Source organism: Pelodiscus sinensis, chromosome 9 (genome assembly GCF_049634645.1).
Source record: "Pelodiscus sinensis isolate JC-2024 chromosome 9, ASM4963464v1, whole genome shotgun sequence".
NCBI lineage: Eukaryota > Metazoa > Chordata > Testudines > Trionychidae > Pelodiscus > Pelodiscus sinensis.
The window spans coordinates 50,199,908-50,221,234 of record NC_134719.1 but is presented as its reverse complement, the minus strand read 5'-3'; the positions used below and the strand labels follow the sequence as shown (position 1 = coordinate 50,221,234).

At 42.5% G+C, this 21,327-nt stretch overlaps 1 long non-coding RNA gene across 1 annotated transcript; it reads right to left on the bottom strand.

The window, feature by feature from the left end:
• Nucleotides 1–13,141: 13,141 nt before the first annotated feature.
• LOC142830678 (uncharacterized) lies at nucleotides 13,142–14,321 on the bottom strand. Its single transcript, XR_012906127.1, has 2 exons — nucleotides 14,058–14,321; nucleotides 13,142–13,320 (listed from the first exon to the last, which is right to left on the bottom strand). It is a non-coding gene; the product is annotated as an uncharacterized LOC142830678 (long non-coding RNA).
• Between the last annotated feature and the right edge of the window lie 7,006 nt (nucleotides 14,322–21,327).

The following is a 21,327-nucleotide window of genomic DNA, read 5'->3' as shown; positions in this document are numbered from 1 at the left end:
CATACAAATCAGTCACAACACAAGACCATTATTTTTTTTATAATAAAGTTTCTAATATAACTTCATACTTCCTATACTTAATCTTTATACAACTGTCACATTACTGGATTTTAAGGATATCAGACAGGTCACTGCTATACCCAAAGGGGGTGGGGATTGCCCCAAGGTATGTACAAAGGGGGCCATGTGAGATGTCAAATGAAAGCTTATGTTCTACTGATTTTATGTATGTTATTTATGTACTTGTGTGATATCTGTATGTGGAGTTATAAATATGTACTGTGTGTGAGACAGATCAATGGGCCAGGAATGTTCAGTCAGTGACTAACTAGCTGGGCTCCAGGGACAAGGCTCTCAGAGAAGCCAATACATACCTGAGGAATGTGTCTGGGACCTGCAAACCAGCCAATATCATGACTGTTGACATGGGACACAGGTATAGGTCACTGGACCTGCCTCAGCTTGGAAGATACCAGGGATGGATATAAAATGCCATGAGGCGGACTCCATCCGCCTTCAATTCTGCTACTGATTCCAGCCTTGCAAGGAACAGCGAGTCGGGAAGAATCGTTGGCCCATCCTGACATAGGATGTACACCAGAGACTTTTAAGATAGCAGTTTTTAACATCTCTGCCAAGAGCCTGCATTGAGAAATTGGTGATTCGATGCATGTAATATATTCTCCTTAACAACCTTACTCTCATGCTTTTCTTTATTTCATTAATAAACCTTTATTTTTTAGATTCTAAAGGATTGGCCCAGTGTGATCTTGTGGGTAAGATCCAAAGTGTTAATTGACTGGGAACTGTGGCTGGTTCTTTGGGACAGGAAAGATCCATTCAGGGTAGGTGAGGTTGGGTTCTATAATCCCTTACCTGTGTGGAAGGCCTGGGGCTGATTGCGGCACAGGGAGAGCTGTGGTGTCTGAGGGGTTTTGCTCATGAAGTTTCCTGCTGGTCAGATTGGCAGCTGAAGCACTCGGTGAGACTGGTTTGTGGCCTATTTGGGGAAGACCTCCAGTCAGGGGCTGTAAGGAGCCCTGAGTTTGAGCAATTCACCTTGAGCAGATGCCACCTGCAGAGCCCAGACCCGGTCCGGTATATCACAACAACATTTCTAGATTTACTAATATATGAACATCCCCTATGATTTTTTACCTAAAACTCCAACTTCAGTTCTACCTTCCCCACACAACCTTTGTTTGAATATCTTGAGTTTTATTGCTCCATAGATGTTTAAAATGGTGGTTGTTTACTTTTCTTTGTTGTATGAATTAAATACAGTTATAAGATTGTTTATTTCATTTGTTCATTTGTACATTACTAAGAAGTACATTAACGGTGGTGATGGAGCCACAGGCTGCATCTAGACTGGCATGATTTTGTGCAAATACTTTTAACGGAAAAGTTTTTCCATTAAAAGTATTTGCGCAAGAGAGCATCTATACTGGTATGTGCCTTTGTGCAAAAGATTTGCTTTTGCGCAAAAGCATCTGTGCCAGTGTAGACACTCTCTTGTGCAAAAAAGCTTTGATGGCCATTTTAGCCATCGGGCTTTCTTGCGCAAGAAATTAACATGGTGCAAGAATACTTGCACAAGAGGGCTTATTCCTGAGCAGGCGCGCTGGAGTATTTGCACAAGAACCACTGATTTTGTACATTACAAAGTCAGAGTTCTTACACAAATACTCGTGACCAGTGTAGACAGGCAGCAAGATTTTGCGCAAAAGCGGCAACTTTTGCACAAAATCATGCCCGTCTAGACGTAGCCACAATGTTTAGTTTGATCAGAAATAAGAATCTTTTCCCAAAATGCATAATATGTTTATCTTACAAGATAGATTAATGGTCTCACTTTGCTAACTAAACTTCTTTTATAGCTTCTTTATGTAAAACCTCAGTTATTTTAGCAGAATGACACTCCAGCAAGGACATACATTTCTGTCTCACTTATATTAAGTTCTTAACTGAAACAGCTGTTTGGATTTCAAACATATTTTAAGACTTTTTGGCATATTACATTTCATTTCCTAGTATTAGCTTTGGCTTAACACAAGCTTATTCCAAGTGTTTAATGGAATTCTAAAAGAGAGGATGAGAAGAACACTCCACTCTTTTAGCATCTGGAAAGTGTGGTGACGTTAAGAGGCCTTTGTTTATTTTTTTCCCCTTACAACCATATACTTCCTCTTAAAGGTAACAAGATAACATTCAAATAGATCATGATGCAGGAAAAAGGATAATAAACCCATTTAAAATATTTCTGAGTTGAGTTGTCAGTAACTTAATGTAAAATCAGGCCTTTGTTAGGTTTTAATGCAAGCATACATGGTTCAAGTGTGAGCTTAGAACTTGTAAGTAAAAAAGAGTATAAAAAAACACAGGAGACCCTCATGATTTGTGGACTCACTATTTGCAATTTGGTGTATTTGTGGGTCTCTCCATTCTCCCATTGTAACCCATTTCCCAGCTGGGGGCGGGGTCTGGGGGAGGGAGGGGACATAGTCTTGGGGGAAGACTGTTGCTGGATGGCAGCATTGGTCATGACCGCCCATCCACTGCACTCACCATGGCAGTTGAGAGCTGTGGAGAATTCACCATGTCTGCCAGGAGCTACAAGGAACTCATCATAGCAGCTGTGAGCCAAAGGCTCACAGCCCCTGCAGTGAGTTCTCTGAGGCTCCCAGAAGCCGTGATGTGTTCAGAAGCTGCAGGGAGCTCAGGACAGCAGCAGGGAGTCACTGCCCTCAGTATTTGCAGATTTAGCCATTTGCTGTGGTTTCAGGAACACATTCACTGTGAATGGTGAGGGTTTACTCTACTGAGGAGCCAAAGGTAAACCTTCCAAGCATCACAACTTCTGATAGAGGCTCACAGCATTAATGGACAGCTCAAGCTCCACTGGAATCAGCACAGCCTCTACCAGTCCTGGCCACCTGCCCCTGCACCTCAACCAAACACTCTGGGGATTTATTTTTATTAAATACTTATCACACCTATATGACTAAAGGAATCTTTGGTCCTGCAAGTGTAATCACCTTGTTGATGTTGCAACATTAACTAATCCCAATGTCAGTCTCTCTTAGGTGTATTAGTTCTGTAGAGCTAGCAGGAATAAAAACTAACTTTTGTTACTAAACGTAATAAAGAGGCATTTTAAGTTTATTTTTGTGACCATAACTGCATTTTAAATACAGTTGTAGGCTGTTGCTAACATAATTCTGATCTTAGTTTGAAGGAGACAGAACTATTAATTGTCTGTATGGTCAAGTCACCTGTTGCTTATCTATTGATTTAATAGATTCTGAGAGAGTGGCAACATTGCCAGGTGGTTTTCATGCCTGAAGTCAAAGCCTCTACCAGTCTCCAAGAAGCCCCTGTCAAGTCTCCCTGTCAGCCCAGTCCAGTATAGTTAGAATTTCCAAAAACAATAAAAAATGTAATAAAGCCTTTAAAATACAGTTTTAAAATGCCTTATGTATTTGATAAGTGAAATCTGGCCATACTACTGCTAACATAGGTAGAACTTCACAAAATAAATATAGCCCAAAACTATGTGACACTCAGCTGGTTTGGAGTTTCCTTACAGACTTAAACCTCAAATCATCTTTATCAAGAACTGTCCATTTTTGAAGGAACCTTCAAGCCAGAATGGCCCCACTCAAAATTGTATATACAAATCATCAATTTTGATGGTTCTGCCACAAAACCAAGGGAAAATCAATTTCCATGTAAGAACTTTGTACTAACATTTAGGTTTTGTGCAAACTCCAGACTCTCAGGCTGCATCTAGACTGGCAAGTTTTTCCGCAAAAGCGACCGCTTTTGTGCAAAAATTTGCCAGCTGTCTACACTGGCCGCTTGATTTTGCACAAAAGCACTGACGTTCTACTGTCTGAAATCAGTGCTTCTTGCACAAATGCTTTGATGTTCCCGTTCGGGCAAAAGCCCTTTTCCGGAAATGTTTTTGCGCAAGAGGGCCAGTGTAGACAGCTAAAAACTTTTGCGCAAAAAAGCCCCGATGGCGAAAATGGCGATCGGGGCTTTCTTGCGCAAAACCACGTCTAGATTGGCATGGACGCTTTTCCTCAAAAAGTTCTTTTGCGGAAAAACATCCGTGCCAATCTAGATGCTCTTTTCCGTAAATGCTTTTAATGGAAAAACTTTTCCGTTAAAAGAATTTGCAGAAAATCATGCCAGTCTAGACGTAGCCCAATGAATAGAGAAATGCTCAGAACCAAAGTAAAATATTTATCTGTGCTCTTGCTGACCAAAACTGCATTTCATACATTACTGAATCTTTTATTTCATATGCAGTAAAAAAGCAAAAATAATTGCAGATTCATCCCTAAAAGTCTACTTATGCCAGACATATTCCAGGCCACTTCAGCTTCCTTAGCAACCTTGCCATGTTCCTGTAAGGAATAAACAGCATAGCAAAAACGTAGAGTACTCTCCGTCATACTGCTATAACCTTTGTACTATATTTCTGTTGCTATAGCACAGCTATACAAAGCTATTATTTAAACATAGTCTGAGGGGCCTGAAAATATTTTAATGTGATTTAGAGTTGAATCTATGCTAATTTGTTTAATCAAATGGCTTTAAGCAGTAGATGAATGACCCGAACATCAACAATTTATTAACAGTATGTTGAATTCTTTCCATACAAAGATATATAATTTACCAATATGCAGGCCATAATGCTTACATTTTGCAATGAATTCTTTCTTTGGAATATGCCTGTATGGAGCTCCACTACTCTAAATTTACAAAAATTTAAGCAAATATAATAATTCAAAGGATTAAGCACTTGATTGATTAAATGAAATAATATTAGTGCTTTTTTAAGTTCTCAGTTTGTTTTCTATTGTATGTGCACTCAGTCAAATCCATTCCATTTTTTGTTACTAACCCTCCTGCCCACCCAACCCCTACATACATGACACAAGCACTGCTAGTGGTTTCACAACTGTGGGAAGTGTGACACTAAGATCTAGCAGAAGCTTCCAAAACTCTGTATTACAAACCAGAGTATGGAAACTGTGTCTATTCTGTACCAGCCCACGCTCAAAGGCAAAATAATCTATCTACAGTTCTTAAAAAGTACTTTAGTTCTTCTTCCATAACAACTGGAAAAATCAGATAAATTAGAATAAATTATGTATAATTGAAAAAGGGCTATACAAAGTTCTCAGCATAATTTTAGCCTCCTATTAAGGGCGTTAAGTGGGTTAGTCCTATATATTGGTGTGAACTTCACCCTTTACTTTTAAATTATAGCTCACTGGATGTACAGATTCATGCCAGAAATAATCAATATTATAATTTAGTCTGATTTCCCACATAATATTGATCAACTGGTGCAGGAAATGGGATAGTGACTCACACCTTTAGCCTTCAGAGTTCACTCTAGTATTCTTTGTCAACATCTTGGAACACAGACAAGTAAATGACATAGATTTATCTTTGAGACTTTTTTTACATATGGTATAACAATAAAAGTGTGTGGGATTTACGATATTTTTTTAATTTCAGATGAGACACTAACCAGAAAATGTTATGAAATACTGATATAGACAATAGAATGGCACCCAGTGCGTCCTGTAATTGGAGAAATTAATCCACTCTAGAACATAAGTGAATAGAGAAATTTACCATGAATGGAATGTAAGAAAACCTTCTGCCCTTGGAGTAAAGCTTTTGTTGGCCTGTACAAGAGGTGAGCAAAGATTATATATACAGCCATCTACATCGACACACAGAAATGCACACATATGTATATTGGGGAAAGACCTGCAGAGCTTCCCACCCTCATGAGACATTAACCAACGTGTGTACCAATACACCTCTTTGTGCATACAAGGTTGGCATTTTACAGACACAATAATCTACTCATTGGACAGGACTTTCAAAGCTTGATTCTAAAATGATCAGAGCAGAATCATTATTAACAGTATTCCAACATGAAACATGTTCACAAATGCCAGGTAGAAATTATTTGTCACATTGTATAAAAACTGTTAAGGAAATTACACTAGTGGCTTTTATCACTGTAACAACACTAAACTTACAAGTATAAAGAAAAATAAAGATTTTGATTCAGTGGTTAGGAAAGGGAGTCAAGAAATATGGGTTCTGCATTACTTGGAGCAAACGACTTCTCTCTGCATAATTTTAATCACATATGGAAAAAACTAGTAATTCAAAATACTCCCTGGGTGTAATGTGGTCAAGTTAAGGTTATTAAAAGGGATGGGAATCAAAATTATTTTCTGAGTAGGGAATGTTTATGGTTTTAGGGTGGGAAAAAAGTACTCACAATGTCAATATTGCATAAAAGTGTAATATTAATTTCAGTTTTATAATTAATTTCCATATTTTAAGGAAACAAGAAAAAAGACTAAACATTAATCTGGTCTCAGACTTACTTATGACAAAAACTTAAGCAACAGCAAAAGTAGAATAAATAAAACCTTAATAAAAGGATTATTTTTATTTTCTTTATTATTAGTCATTTAAATAATAGCAGTCTAAAATTAGTGTAAATGTTTTATTGCACTGATTTTAATTTCGTGTATAGAAACTCATTTTTGTTAGAGATGTTTGAATTTGATTCCCAGTTAAACTGGAGAGAAGCTTTTAGTGATAGAGAAACATTCTTAACAGCTTTTTACAAGATAACTTAGTGATATTTACCAGCACTGAACTGAATTAATTTTGTTAAAACTTTCCAAAACAACTGATTTTCGCCAAGTTTAACAGAAGTTTTGTCTGATGAAGGGCTGCAGGATCAGGCCATGTATCTAATGTATAATAAAGCATTGATTTTGTAGGTCAAAACTGTTGTTTTGATTTTTAGGGTCAGATTTAGTCTTCTAACTTCAGAACATTAATGTATCAGAAGAGAATAGAAACCTCCAGGGGTGCATCTAGATTGGCAAGATTTTGCGCAAAAGCGCGTGCTTTTGCGCAAAAACTTGCCAGCTGTCTACACTGGCTGCTTGAATTTGTGCAAGAGTACTGACATTCTAATGTAAGAATTCAGTGCTTCTTGCGCAAATGCTTTGATGCTCCCGCACAGGGATAAGCCCTCTTGCGCAAGAGCACCAGTGTAGACAGGCACCTTAATTTTTTGCGCAAGAAAGCCCAATGGCTAAAATGGCCATCGGAGCTTTCTTGCACAAAAGTGAGTCTATTCCGGGCATGGATGCTTTTGTGCAAAAGCACTTTTTCCGCAAAAGCATCCATGCCAATCTGGACACTCTTTTGCGGAAATACTTTTAATGGAAAAACTTTTCCATTAAAAGTATTTCCGCAAAATCATGCCAGTCTAGACGCAGCCCAGGTCTATTTGTGGGATTCAGTTAGAGTCATTGAATCAAATCAGTGATCAAGTACATTTCCCATAGGGAAAGATGACGATAAAAGTCTCAATTACTGTTCTGTTAAACTAATCTCACAATCTGTGTTGTCCCTGAAGGGAATATTTTCATTGTTTCAAAGTTTTAATTGATAAATTAATCTACTGATCATGGGAGGAACCATTAAAGCGTGAGAAGTGAGGATACTTCAGTAGAAGCAGGTATTTAAAACATGATGGCTGTGTCTAGACTGGCCAGTTTTTCCGGAAAATCAGCTACTTTTCCGGAAAAACTTGCCAGCTGACTACACTGGCTGCTTGAATTTCCGCAAAAGCACTGACGATCTCATGTAAGATTGTCAGTGTTCTTGCAGAAATACTATGCTGCTCCCGTTCGGGCAAAAGTCCTTTTGCGCAAAAGTTTTGCACAAAAGGGCCAGTGTAGACAGTTCAGATTTGTTTTCCACAAAAAAGCCCCGATCGCGAAAATGGCGATCGGGGCTTTTTTGCGGAAAAGCGCGTCTAGATTGGCACGGACGCTTTTTTGCAAAAAGTGCTTTTGCGGAAAAGCATCCTGCCAATCTAGATGCTCTGTTCTGAAAATGCTTTTAACGGTTAAAAGCATTTCCGGAAAATCATGCCAGTCTAGATGTAGCTGATGTGTTACCAGGGGAAGACGGAAATACTCTCTAGCTCCAAAGCATCAGCTTTTCAAGGAGGGTTATTTCTTTCAACAAACAGAAAATTGTCTCAAAACTCCATCCTTAACCCCAGGTTTCAGGGCCACCACCTCTCTATCACTTCTGAGGTCTCTGGCACTCCAGCTCCTGGCCAAAGCCAGCTTTGCTCCCTTCCTGGAGCAACAGCCACAGGGCTGCTTCCCTAAGCCCCCTGCTCCTTGCTATACAGACCCACCACAAGGGTTAGTGCCATTACAATGTGTTTTTACTTCCCTAGCACTCAGGCCTTTCTCCCCCTGCTGCTTTCTAGCTGCCCTTTAGGCCCAGGTGTAATCTAGACCTCTTTAATTAGCTGGACTGGGGTCAGCTGCTCTGGAACCATGCTTAATCTATCCATAGGGACCAGTTAACTTGTGACAGGGCACTAAATATACCAGCTTTGCAGGATTATGGCCCTAAAGGTGAATTTTTGGGAACTAACTTTAGGCATCCAGGGGTGCATCTACACTGCACCATAGATCGAAATAAGATATATAAATTGAGCTATGCAAATTGCGTATCTTATTTTGATGTTATTTCAAAATAGCTTATTTCAAAATTTGGTACTGTCTACACAGCACCTATTCTGAAATAAATTGCTATTCTGAAATGCTCCTTACTTCTCAGGAACATTGAAATAGCGAGGCTGTTATATTTCAAAATATTGGGCACAATCAAAAGACGCAGATTAGCTATTTTGGGATACAATGTAGACATAGCCCAGGTTTGAAACTCAGTCTGAAAGACTGTTCCCTATTGATTATCCTCAATGGCAGTTAGAACAATGAAGCACATTGCATGTGCCAGGCACATATAAGGCTGCCAACAGAAACGTGATATTAAAGGCATCACAATATTATGTACAAACAGGAAGACAATTTAAAGGTCAGTACACAGCTGCAGAGCACGATGTAATTCATCACCGTACCATGCTATCGACACTCCCATCATGTCTTGACTGTGAAGCAATGGACTTTGTGACTGTCACTCTTCCTTTGTGGTTGCTGGGTGGGTGTGAAAGATACCAAACAAAGAACATATGACAAATGGTGGAAATATTAAACATTCTAATCTAAAACTTCCCTTCAGAAACATGGGGGTTTTAGTGTAGAGAGGTGATTCCCTACAAATGAAATCTTTTTACAAAGGAAGACTTTAGTCACCAAAATTGAAAAACAAATGTCTGCTTAATATTTCATACAATTATTTTGCTGAGGGCTGTTGAAACACACAGGAGGGGGGGATAGATTTATGTTTGAGCCCCTTATTGCTTTGATACACAGGATTTCAAAGATCTCATTTGCAATTTTTTTTCTGCTTCTAAACATTGAAGTATCAGGTATTGCCTTCCCTCATGTTAGCAAGAAGTCTAACAAAGATAATGACACCACAATAGACTGAACAGAACATGCAGCTTTAAGCATGAAGGGATTTACAATCATTTAAACTATGTCTGTAAACTATGTCTGTTTATGTTAAATCTTCTTAATTCAAATCTCAGATAGTTGGGAGAAAAGCACTTTTTCTGAAAAATTTAAAATTCCTTCTTCTTCAACACAGCACACCTTAACTTTCAGTGTATTTTCTGATTCTTCAAACATAGCAGAAAACCAAAACTTTATATTCCTGATATTTATTTATTTATTTATTTGAGGGTGAAATGGTCACTAAGCCACTTTTATCATAAAGGAGCAGTCACTAGGAAAGATTTTTTCTCCTTGCAGTCATTTTTAATGGGTTAAAGAATTCTTCGGTCTCTCTCTCTTTTCCTTAACCAGGGAATACCTTCTTTTGTTTTTAAGGTATAAAGCTAAGAAAGGAAGTGAATCCACCAACAACCATCACATGTGAAATTAACCTGTTCGTTGTAATGTTAAATTGCCAAGGGAGAAAAAACAATTTATTGCTAAACTATTGGGAGAAATTTTACTGTTTGAAAGGACTCCAAAGAAGTTGAGTATTCAATTCCAATTGGGTTTTTGCCATAAACTCCTTTGAAATTTCCACTCATTATGCCTAGTTAAGAAAGTTAAGATAAACTGTTATTGTGTTGTAAGTAACAGTCCCACTTCAATCTATATATTTTAGAAATGTCAGTCTTTCTGTCTGGCCATCCATCTGTGGGTCCCTTTGTTCAAGAATTATCTTTAATGGTAACAACTAGGAGCGAATTTAATATTCAGTTTCCTCTTATAACTTAAAGCAAGGTCAGGGTTTGCTTGTGCCCAGATAATGGGATGTGTGCAGGATGCGACTATTTCATATCAAATGTAAAGGGAGGAGTATGGATATGTCTACACTAGCCCCCTAGGGAGGCTAATGTAGGCATTCGAAGTTGCAAATGAAGCCCGGGATTTAAATATCCCAGGCTTTATTTGCATCTTCCCGTCTGGGTACCATTTTTTAATCCCCCTAGTCTGAACTAACTGCCCGCAGCTACACACAGCAGTCAAACGTTAACTCGAACTAAGTCGAGTTACACCATGAGGTGTAACAGTTAACTCGAACTAAGGACTTAGTTTGAGTTAACATTTGACTGCCACGTGTAGCCGCAGGCAGTTAATTCGGACTAGGGGGATTTAAAAATGGTGCCCGGATGGAAAGATGCAAATAAAGCCTGGGATATTTAAATCCCAGGCTTCATTTGTAACTTCGAATGCCTACATTAGCCTCCCTATTTCGAACTAGAGGGCTAGTGTAGACATACCCTATGAGAGTAGGAAATTATAATTACTCATGACCACAGGGGGCAGTAAGCACAGGAAGAAGAATGACCACAGGAGGGCAGCAAGTGCCCCAATGAGCAGCCTCTGGCTGGTAGGACAGGCCTACACCCCCCACATCGCCACCCCCCAGCCCTGAAGAATCCAAGCAATGCTGGGTAAGTCTTCCAGTTACTGATAAATTTTAGTTCCATTTCTTGAACAAAATACTAAAAACACAAACATAAAATCATAAAAACTTGTGTGCAAACAAGACACAAATGCAGCAGTTTTGCAAAGTGTGTATTTAAAATTTGGGTCATATTCAATGCTCTAAAGTTAAACCAAACTCCTCTGAAAATGTCAAACAGCCATGAGGTCTGTTCTTAAATCATATTAGCCAGAGCACTTGTTCAGAGAGTGTGAGGATTGTTTCTTTGTACCTAATAGTAGCAAGTTAGAGCACCATGTAGTCAACACTCTAGTGGAAAAAGGCTGTGCTATATGTAGTGTAACAAACCCCTCCTCAACAGAAAAGGTCAAGCTAACCTTAAAGAAGCACAGAAGTGGGCAACAGGTTGTTTTTAATTTAAGTGAATTGTCAACTAACACATTAGTATTTATAGTCTGAACACTCAACACGTGTTTGTGGTTTACTCAAACTGAGCCCTAGGGTCAACCACAAGTTGGAACAAATGTTTATGGAGCATTCCATTTAACATGTAAATTCAGATAAGTTAACATAATTCAATTGGCAGTTAAGTCAAAAAATAATAATAACTAGCATAAACATACCCTACACATGTTTATATTTCTTTAATCGTAAATATGTTGCAATGACAGCAAAAGTTCTAAAAATCCAATCCATTGCCACATTTAGTGTCCAGATCTCCCAAAAAACTAAGTTTTGTGGTGGGGAAAGTGCTTGGTGTCTCTATCTGTCATCTCTGCTTCACAATTCTTTTCAGAGAGTGAAGTAACAGCAGAATGGCTAAATTAGCAGAAGAGTATGTATAATTTCCAGCTGATGTAGGCATACCCACGTTATTTGGTTGAGCTAATGCACTAAACATAGCAATGTAGTTGTGGCTATGTGGGTGCCAGGACGGACTTGTTACCCAGCTACAATTCTGTCTGAAACCATAGGAACTTACTCATACAGTGCTGGTTGAGAAGAAAGGAACTGCAACAGCGATTGGTTTAGCACTGCTCTATATGCTCTCAGTACACAGAAAGAGGATAGCAGGTGTGTGGACTATGTAGGCACTGCTGGACAAGAAATTCCCAAACAAAAGCGCATGAAGTTTATGAACATTTGAAATAGAGTGCTCATAAAGACTATCACTTGAAGAACTGATGACAGCTGTTCCAGCGGTTATAATCTCTCTTCCGGCTCAGATAGACCAAAGATGAACCAGGCTGTTCCTGGTTGCACCCCCACTCTCCACCCCACCCCCGTATCAGGAATGAAGGCATGAAGAAGGCAGGTACCAGAGTAATTAGAGGGATCATAATGTCTCTCAGGTGAGGGATGGCAGGCTAGAGTGAATGTGAGATGATAGCATGCTGGGCATCAGCAAACTCATTTATCAGTGTGGGTGGATGTGAAGAGAGTGGGCAGCAACAAAAGTGAAAGAGATTAGGGGAGCAAAGTGTGGGTGTGCACTAGACTGTGACGAGAGGAAAATGAGAGAGGTGTCCATTATGCAGCAAGAGGATAAATATTAAGAAGGACTATTGAGGCAAGCATGTGAGAAAAACAAAGGAAAGAAAGGAGGAGAAAGAGGAAACAGAAAAGGAAGTGGAGAGAGAGAGAGAAAGCAAAATTAAATGAGGGAACAAAATGAGATATCATATATGACCGGGGAGAGGAAAAATTGGAATGAAGGAACAGAAAAGAGAGAGGAAATAAAGCAAGACAGAGAGACCAACCTAATTCCATTAAATACTTTCCACTGCCAAAATGGTACAATAGCAAAAAGGCAAATGTTTGATTTACACATGAACAGCCTTTTGAGTGGCCCATAAAATTTGGCTGCAACCTCTTTCAGTTTCTCAGAGCTCTCTTGTAGGATCACTCTCTGAATAGTATGCACAAATGGTTCTGAGACCTTTAGGGAGTCATAAAAGAATTTTTCAAGTCATAAAGAAGATACGGTCTGAAGTACAGCTGCATCTCCATCAGGCCTGGAGAGAATGGGACAAAAGGAGGAATTATAGCTGTGGCTTGTGGAGAGGAACAAGAGCACAGTTGTAGATGGGATGTGAAAACACTATATCCAGAGCTAGTCAAAATAAATTGCCTAGGCTACTTTGTGTCTGTCAGTCAGGCCTTAGAGGAGAAAATGTCATTGATGTAGCAGCTATATTATAACTTTATTTTAATTAAAGATGCTCTATTGTGGTTCCTCTGCTGTTTGTTTTCTTTGAATTTTTTTGCAATGCCGAAAAATATCTTGGAGCTTTCTCCTACTGCAGTGGTTCCCAACCTGTGCTCCACACACCCCTGAAAGTCCACGACGGTACAGTAGGGGGTCTGTGGAAAGTTTAAAATAGAAATTAGAAAAAATGTATGGAGCCTCTCTCAGCAAGCACATCCTTCAACCCGCTTTGCTTCCTGCGGATCTGGAAGCAGCATGGGCTCAGGGACATGCTGGCTACCAGCACAGCTATATTGTTTGGGGGTCTGTGACGGCTTGCGTGGGTGCGAACACCCCCTCCCGGTGGGGGGAGAGGGTTCAGCGGACCCGCTTTCTAAGGTTCCCGGTCGTATGCCCCGCAGTTCGAGTGCGATCACCCGGCCAATGGTCCGGCCTGGGGTTCAGCGGACTCGTCGCCCCGGCCCGCCTCTGGAGGCCCCGGGGTCCTAGTCCGAGCGGGTGCTATGGGCGAGGGGACGGGGTCGCACCCAGCGGCCTGTACGGAGACAAGGTCCTCGCCGGGGCGGAAAAGGGGGGAGGCTTCGGTTGCTTAGGGTCTAATGGCACAGTTCCCGTCGTCCACTGTACCTCAAGTTGTTCACACCCGTGACGGGTGGTGCGAAGGTTGGGGGTTTGTGGGAGGGAGTGGGGTGTGGGGGACCCGGGCCCACTCTCTCCACCGGGTCCCAGCCCAGGGCCCTAAGTGGGGGAACAACGGGGACGTTCCTCCCACGACAGGTGGGGACTATCCCCGTAACGCACCTGTCCACGGGCACCAAAAGGACCCCGCCCCGGGCTCCTTCCACTCCCCACTCCCCTTAGCCCCGTCTGCGTGTCTGCCAGTGGCGCTTACCCCGCCTGAAGCGTTGGCCCCATCCCGCTGCCGTCGTGTGGGCTTGGGGGCTGGCTTTCCTATCTTCCAACGGGGGGGAGTCTCTGCCTGGTAGCGGGGTCGGTGACGGCTCCTCCGGGTGCCACTTCGCGCTGTTCTGTCCGGCCGCTTTTCAAGCGGCCCGGGCAAGGACGCCGGGGACGTCAGCTCCGCCCCCTCGGCGTCCCAACGCACCCTGCCGTCAGGGCCAGGATGGGCCGCCCTCCCGCTGGCCTTGCCTCTGTTTGGGCAGCATGCCGTTCGGGTTCCCTGCACACCTGCCGCGGCTGTTCCTGACCCCTCCTTCCCCAGCGTGGGGCTGGCCGCTCCATCCCGGGGTGGGTTGCCCCCCGGTTCAGGGCTCCCCCGCCTCCCGGGTTGCCTGCCGGTTCACTCGGCGTCATTGGGGGGGGGCTCCCTACCCCGGGGTAAGTGCGGACCCGCCTGGGTCCGTCACAGGGTCCATAAAATTTTAACAGATTGAAAAGGGGTCTGTATGCTCAAAAATGTTGGAAGCCACGGTCTTACTGCATACTTAAAGCCACAACTGATTTCTTCATGAGAGTTGGCTTCATGCTATTCCTGTTTTCTTGCACCAACTAGTAGAAACCTTGGAAGAAAGGGCCTCAATGAACAAGCCTATATGAAAAGTTATGTAGACACCAATATACTACATGGCTATGTTTAGACTGGCATGATTTTCCACAAATGCTTTTAACGGAAAAGTTTTCCGTTAAAAGCATTTGCGGAAAAGAGCGTCTAGATTTGCACGGATGCTTTTCCACAAAAGCATTTTTTGCAGAAAAGCGTCTGTGCCAATCTAGATGCGCTTTTGCGCAAAAAAGCCCTGATAGCCATTTTAGCCATCGAGGCTTTTTTGCGCAAAACAGTACTGTGCTGTCTACACTGGCCCTCTTGTGCAAATGATTTGCGCAAGAGGGCTTTTGCCCAAACGGGAGCAGCATAGTATTTCCGCAAGAAGCACTGATTTCTTACAGTAGGAAGTCAGTGTTCTTGTGGAAATTCAAGCAACCAGTGTAGACAGCTGGCAAGCTTTTCCACAAAAGCAGCTGATTTTGCAGAAAAACTTGCCAGTGTAGACACAGCCCAGATGTTTAATCTATTAAAACTCTAGGTAATACCGTATATAAGAATGTCTCTTTCAGGACTGAATTAATGAGCTTATTCGTTATAATCAAGCGACAGAGAACAGATTATCTAAGAAGCTCAGATTACTGATTCTAATCGAATCACTACCTCAGTTAAAATTCATGCATGATTGACAATTTGTTCTCATTTAAGAAGATTCATGATGACATCTAGTGGGGCATTTGTGTAACAAAAATGAAAGCTACAGTGTAAGTTTACTTGATCAGATTACCTTTCAGTTAGGGAAGATTTATTACTTCTGATAAAGGATCAAAACTCAAACTGTCCTATTGAAGGATATGGAAAAGCTACATTATGGGTAACTGACTGTCTAGAAAGAAGGGGCAAAGGTTAAAGTGTGCACTCTACAAGAAACAATTGTAAAATATTACATAATAAACAGTGGAAATAGTACTTCACAGACAAATGGAAATGAGATGAAGTTTATGAGTAAGATAATCAGTTTTGGGGATGAGGGAGAAGAAATGTACAACACATATGTCTACTCCATATTGGTATTCCCTAATTTTGGAGAATCCTCGGCTGAGCAAGTAGTGGCCTCTTTGCACTGAGCTGAGGACAGGATCTGGCTAACTCCAAAGAACCTGTTGTAACTTTAAGTGTAATAGTTCACGCTGCACAATATTTTATATTATGGCATCTGCTAGGGGTTGTTGTACAGCACCTACATGTGGGGGCTCTTTAGACCCTCCAGAGAAAACTTGCTTCTTCCTAATCAGATTCATTGCATTCGGTCAGAACTCTATTTGAGGTCTGACATGTGTAACTACAGTTTATAAACTGTTAACTTGCTTCCAGGTACAAAGTTGTGGATGGTACCCAAGTTAAATTTATTTTCAGTCTACAAACATGATTATTCAAATGTACAGCCTGTTCACAAAAACTTGTTTAGGAACAAATTATATTTTAATCCTCCCTCAAAGACTTCAAGACGAGATATGGGATTTATTTTAATATTAAATAGTGGAAGGAAAGATTTTAGTGAACTATTCCCTGAAAAAAAAATAAAGAGAGGATGATGTCTTCTGTGCATAAAAAGGATAGATAATTACCACAATAGGACACACAAAATCGTGTAATTTACCTAAATAAAAACTAGTGAAGATTCCTTTGCGGAAGTATCCAAAAATCTGGATGGTTATGCAAAGTCTGTTCATCTACCTTCTTTGTTCCAGAAATCTCATGGGATCAGGTTATGATCCCCAGAATTTACACCTAGAATTCTGTGTTACACCCAGAATTTCCCATTTTAGTTTAGGTTGGATATAAATAATATTTTTCTGCAGTTTCATATGAATTAATCAACAGTTTACATTTTTTTAAAATGTAAATTTTGGACCTGATGCTGCACCACTGCAATCAACATGAGCTTTGCCATTAGCTTCAATTATAAGAAAGATGTTGGACTACTTGTTATGGAGAATCATATTCTTTCTTAATCCACAGAACAGATCCAGTAAAGCACTGAAGCATCTTTTAGGATTGCTATCTATCTTTTCCAATAATTTCTTATAGCAAGGGGGGAATCAAGTCTCTGCTTAGATGTAAGTACCTTAAGGAAGGAATTTCTTTTTTTTGCTCTGTGGCTTTATACATCATCTAGCACAATGGAGTTCTGGTCAATGATTGAGTCTCCCAGGCACTACTACAAATACAAATAATGAATAAAAATATTCCCATTTTGACCTGGGGACTCCACTGAGACTGTCAACAGAAATGTTAGCAAGTGTCAATGTAAGGGTGCAATTTTTAAAAGAACAACTGTCCATTAGCAACTAGACTGAGACCAGCACATTCATTTCCTATAAGCCAGTAAGAAATCATATGGCAGTAGCAGTCTTTAGCCATTACAAATTTTTTCATACAGATTGAAACTCTCTAAACCGAGACTCTAGTCCAGCAACATCCATGGTCTATCAGGGATGCTGCAGTACCCCTGGTTAATGTAGAGGGAGGCCTGATGTTCCGGGGCACGGATGGGGATGTGCGTCCCGTCGATGGCCACACCACAGCTGGGGAAGCCGATAGTGTCGAACCCCTGGATGACCATGTCCGGGTTGGTGAAGTGGACCACCCTGCGGAGCAGCACCCGGTTGATGGCCTTGACCACCTGCAAAGAGATACACCAACCACAAATCACTGGGGCGCCCGGGTGGCTGGGAGTGTTCATTCCCACACCTGGAAGCAACCCCCACTGAGATCCTGGCCGTGGCGCGTGGCGTGTAGTACAGCCAGGACAGACTGAACCCTCCCGTGTGGGGCACTTTCACCTCCTCCCTCGCCCATTTTCCCTGTGGCGGCCCATCCCCTCCTTGCAGCCCCCCTCTCCCCTTGGCCCAGTGGCCAGTGAGTACCGTACCTGCATGAGCACTGAACCAACGGTGGATTTCCCCATGCTGAACTGGTGCTTCTGGAGGGGGATGGCAGGCCTCATGCGAGTGTCCTGTCACTGCAGAGCTGGGGTGAGCCACTCGCAGAGCTCCAGGAAGGTGTCCTTCTTCATCCTGAAGTTCTGGGTCCACTGTTGGTCTCCCCAGCACTCCAGGACGATGCGGTCCCACCAGTCGCTGCTGGTGTCCAGATGCCAGATGCAGCGGGGCTCACTGGTGTCCGGAGGCTGCTGCGAATCCTCCATGGCCCCCAGGAAGGCCAGGGGGAGAGGCAGGGGGCTGACGTGCACCAGATGGTACCTGACAGCCTCCAGCCATTGCTGGCAGGCTTGCAGCAAGCAGCAAGTCCAAAAACTGGAGCAGAATGCCCAGGGCGAGCTCTGGCTCCATGGTGCCAACTGCAGCAGCATCCCCAATGGGAACCACTGACACAGGCAGACATACCCTTACTTTAGTTAAGAATTCTGAATTCCCAATCCTCTGTAGCCTGTAGCTACATGTAGCTTGTGCAAACACATGTTATTTTTGTTCAGGTATGCAAATAAAATTGGGCGAAGCATCTTTACAATTTATACTGGCAAATAAGGAGCTCGAGTTACACTGCACAAATATTTGTCCAGGGCTCTCTGTGAAAAATAATTAAGTGACACTCTGCTCCAAAAGCCTATGGTAAGATATGAAGAGTAAACAAAAGCAGAAAGAATATATTGTTTTATAACAAATCCTTCATAAAGAGATTGCTTAGAATTATGAATTTTAAAAGATTCAGAGGCTCTAATAGAAAAGCACATTAGCCGGTTCACCCCCCAAGCTTATCAGAATTTGAATCTTTGGATGTTCCTTCCCTTTTCTCCACACAAAACTCCCTTCTCCAGCAGGGTTGGGTGAATTATGAAATACTTACACTCAGAACATTTGTAATCTCCTGTTTGCAAAATGAGGTGCCAGTCCTACAATGAGTTCCACAAAGGTAGACCCTCATATCTATGTAGTATCCCACTGAAGTCCGTGGCAAAGTGTTCTCTACCAAATTACACACTCTAGATCATTCTAGAATATAGAATATAGGACTTTCTATTTCTTCTTAAACAGAATAACAGGTGTTGGAACAGACAAGGTGGGTATACATATTTATACAAAGCAAAAAGCCATACAGTGGTGAAGCCATCTGCAATAAAATAGGCCTGGTATAATAAACTATTATGGTTTTAAAACCTGACATTAACTTAAATGAACTGGGTTCATGTTTTCCTTACATGAGACTGAGTAAAACAAAAAAGAGAACAAGGAACAAAAGATCAAATGAAAAAAATAAAGTATGGTAGGCTGAGGAGGTAGTCCCTTTAAAATGCCAATTTGGCAACACCAGAACATTTTTGTCTGGTTTACTCAAGTGTTCATATCAAAACCATGGGTATGTCTACACTACAAAGTTAATTCAAACTAACAGACGTTAGTTCGAATTAACTTTGATAGGCGCTACACATACAAACAGCTAGTTCAAACTTAATTCGAACTAGCGGCGGAGCGCTCAATTCGAACTAGGTAAACCTCATTCTACGAGGACTAACGCCTAGTTCGAATTAAGCAGTTTGAATTAAGGGCTGTGTGGACACTTAATTCGAACTAATGGGAGACTAGCCCTCCCCAGCTTTCCCTGGTGGCCACTCTGGCCAATACCAGGGAAACTCGTCTGCCCCCCTCCCGGCCCCGGAGCCCTTAAAGGGGCATGGGCTGGCAATGGTGCCCGTGCCAGGTGCAAGCCTGCCAGCACCCAGCCAGCAGACCCTGCACCTGGCATGGCTCGAGCCAGCCACCCGCTGCCACCCAGCCCTCCCCCTCTTCCCGGGACCAGGCTTCCGGCTCCTGGGAGCCTGCCCAGGTCCGCAAGAGGCGGGCACCCGCCTGGTCTAGTGCGGACATCGTGGACCTCATCCACGACTTCCGCACTAGGCACAGGAAAGTGGCCGTCTAGGGCAGGAGAGATGCCAGCCTGGCCACCCAGGAGCAGGTTTGCATGAAAATCAAGGTGGTCCAGTGAGACCCCGACCCTGAGTCCTGAGCTTAGAATGACTGTACTGGGTCAGACCAAAGGTCCATCTAGCCCAATAGCCTGTCTGCCGACAGTGGCCAACACTAGGGACGCTGGAGGGGATGGACCAAAACAATGACCAAGCCATTTGTCTTGTGCCTTCCATCTCCAGCCTTCCACAAACAGAGGCCAAGGACACCATTTCTACCCCCTGGCTAATACCACTCCATGGAGCCAACTTCCATGACTTTATCTCACATCTCTTTAAATTCTGTTATAGTTCTAGCCTTTACAGCCTCCTGCAGCAAGGAGTTCCACAGGTTGACTATTTGCTTTGTGAAGAACAACTTTCTGTTATTAGTTTGAAGCCTGCTACCAATTCATTTCATTTGGTGTCCTCTAGTCCTTCTATTATGGGAACTACTGAAGAACTTTTCTGTATGCACCCTCTCCACACCACTCCTGCTTTTATAGACCTCTATCCTATCCCCCCTCAGTCTCCTCTTTTCTAAGCTGAGAAGTCACAGTCTCTTTTGCCTCTCTTCATATGGGACCTGTTCCAAACCTCTGATCATTTTAGTTGCCCTCCCCTCTCCCACCCTCTCTCTTCCCCCTCCCACCTCCTTTTCCTAGTCTCCCCGAGTTTTGTTCAATAAAGAGAGTTTCTATTTTTGAACACACGTGTCCTTTATTTTGTACATCAGGAAGGGGGGCTAGGGAGAGGTAAGTGGAAGGAGGTTAGGGAGGAATGGGGTACGAGCCCCCATTGGGGAGGACTGGGCTGGCTCTGCGGGCTCCTCGGGGTAGAAGCTCTCCTGAAGCCCCTTGATTAACCCCCCCTCCGGATGGCAGCCTGCGGCAAGTGCAGCCGGGCTGATGGCCGAGTGCTGTGATGTGCCGAGTGTGGGCACTCAGGGCACTCCAAGCCAGGACTGCTTTGCAAGTGAGGAACCCCTGAGAACTGTCTGTCCGGGGTGGGGGTTGGGTCCCTTTAAGCACAGCCCTCGGCTAGCCTGATACAGTAGCTCCATGCTCTAAGTCCTAACCTGATGCCCTGCCGGCACTGCTTCCGGCCATCCTTAACCTCAGTTCAGGATCCACTCAGTGTGGACATGCTAGTTCGAATTAGCAAAACGCTAATTCGAATTAGTTTTTAAGTGTAGATGCGCTAATTCGAATTAGCTTAGTTCGAATTAGTGCTGTAGTGTAGACATACCCCATGAGAGTACACTGAAGGAAATCTTTCACCCTATCGCCTATCTCCTAGAATAGAGGTTCAAAACCAGCAGGGTAGGACTCATCTGACTTCCTTGGGGAACAAAAATAATCCTTCAAATGGTTCACTGTTTATGGTACAAGTGGAGGAACCAAGTGACAGGTCACAGAGCCATTCATTCAGGTTTGCCCCAATGTCATGACAGCTCTAGCGCTAATGGTCATAATGCCACCCAGATTTTGCTCAGCTGTCCTTGTCACCATAGGGAAAATCCACCACCATAGGCAGTTAATTCTTTAAAAGTGTGGGTCTACTTCATTCATTCCTACATGGTATTAACTTAGACTAAAACTTAAGCAACCAGAACTCATCATCTGCTGATTCAGACACGAACTGGTGCCACTCAAGTACCACTAATCCTGCAAGTACTGCTAATGCCACAAT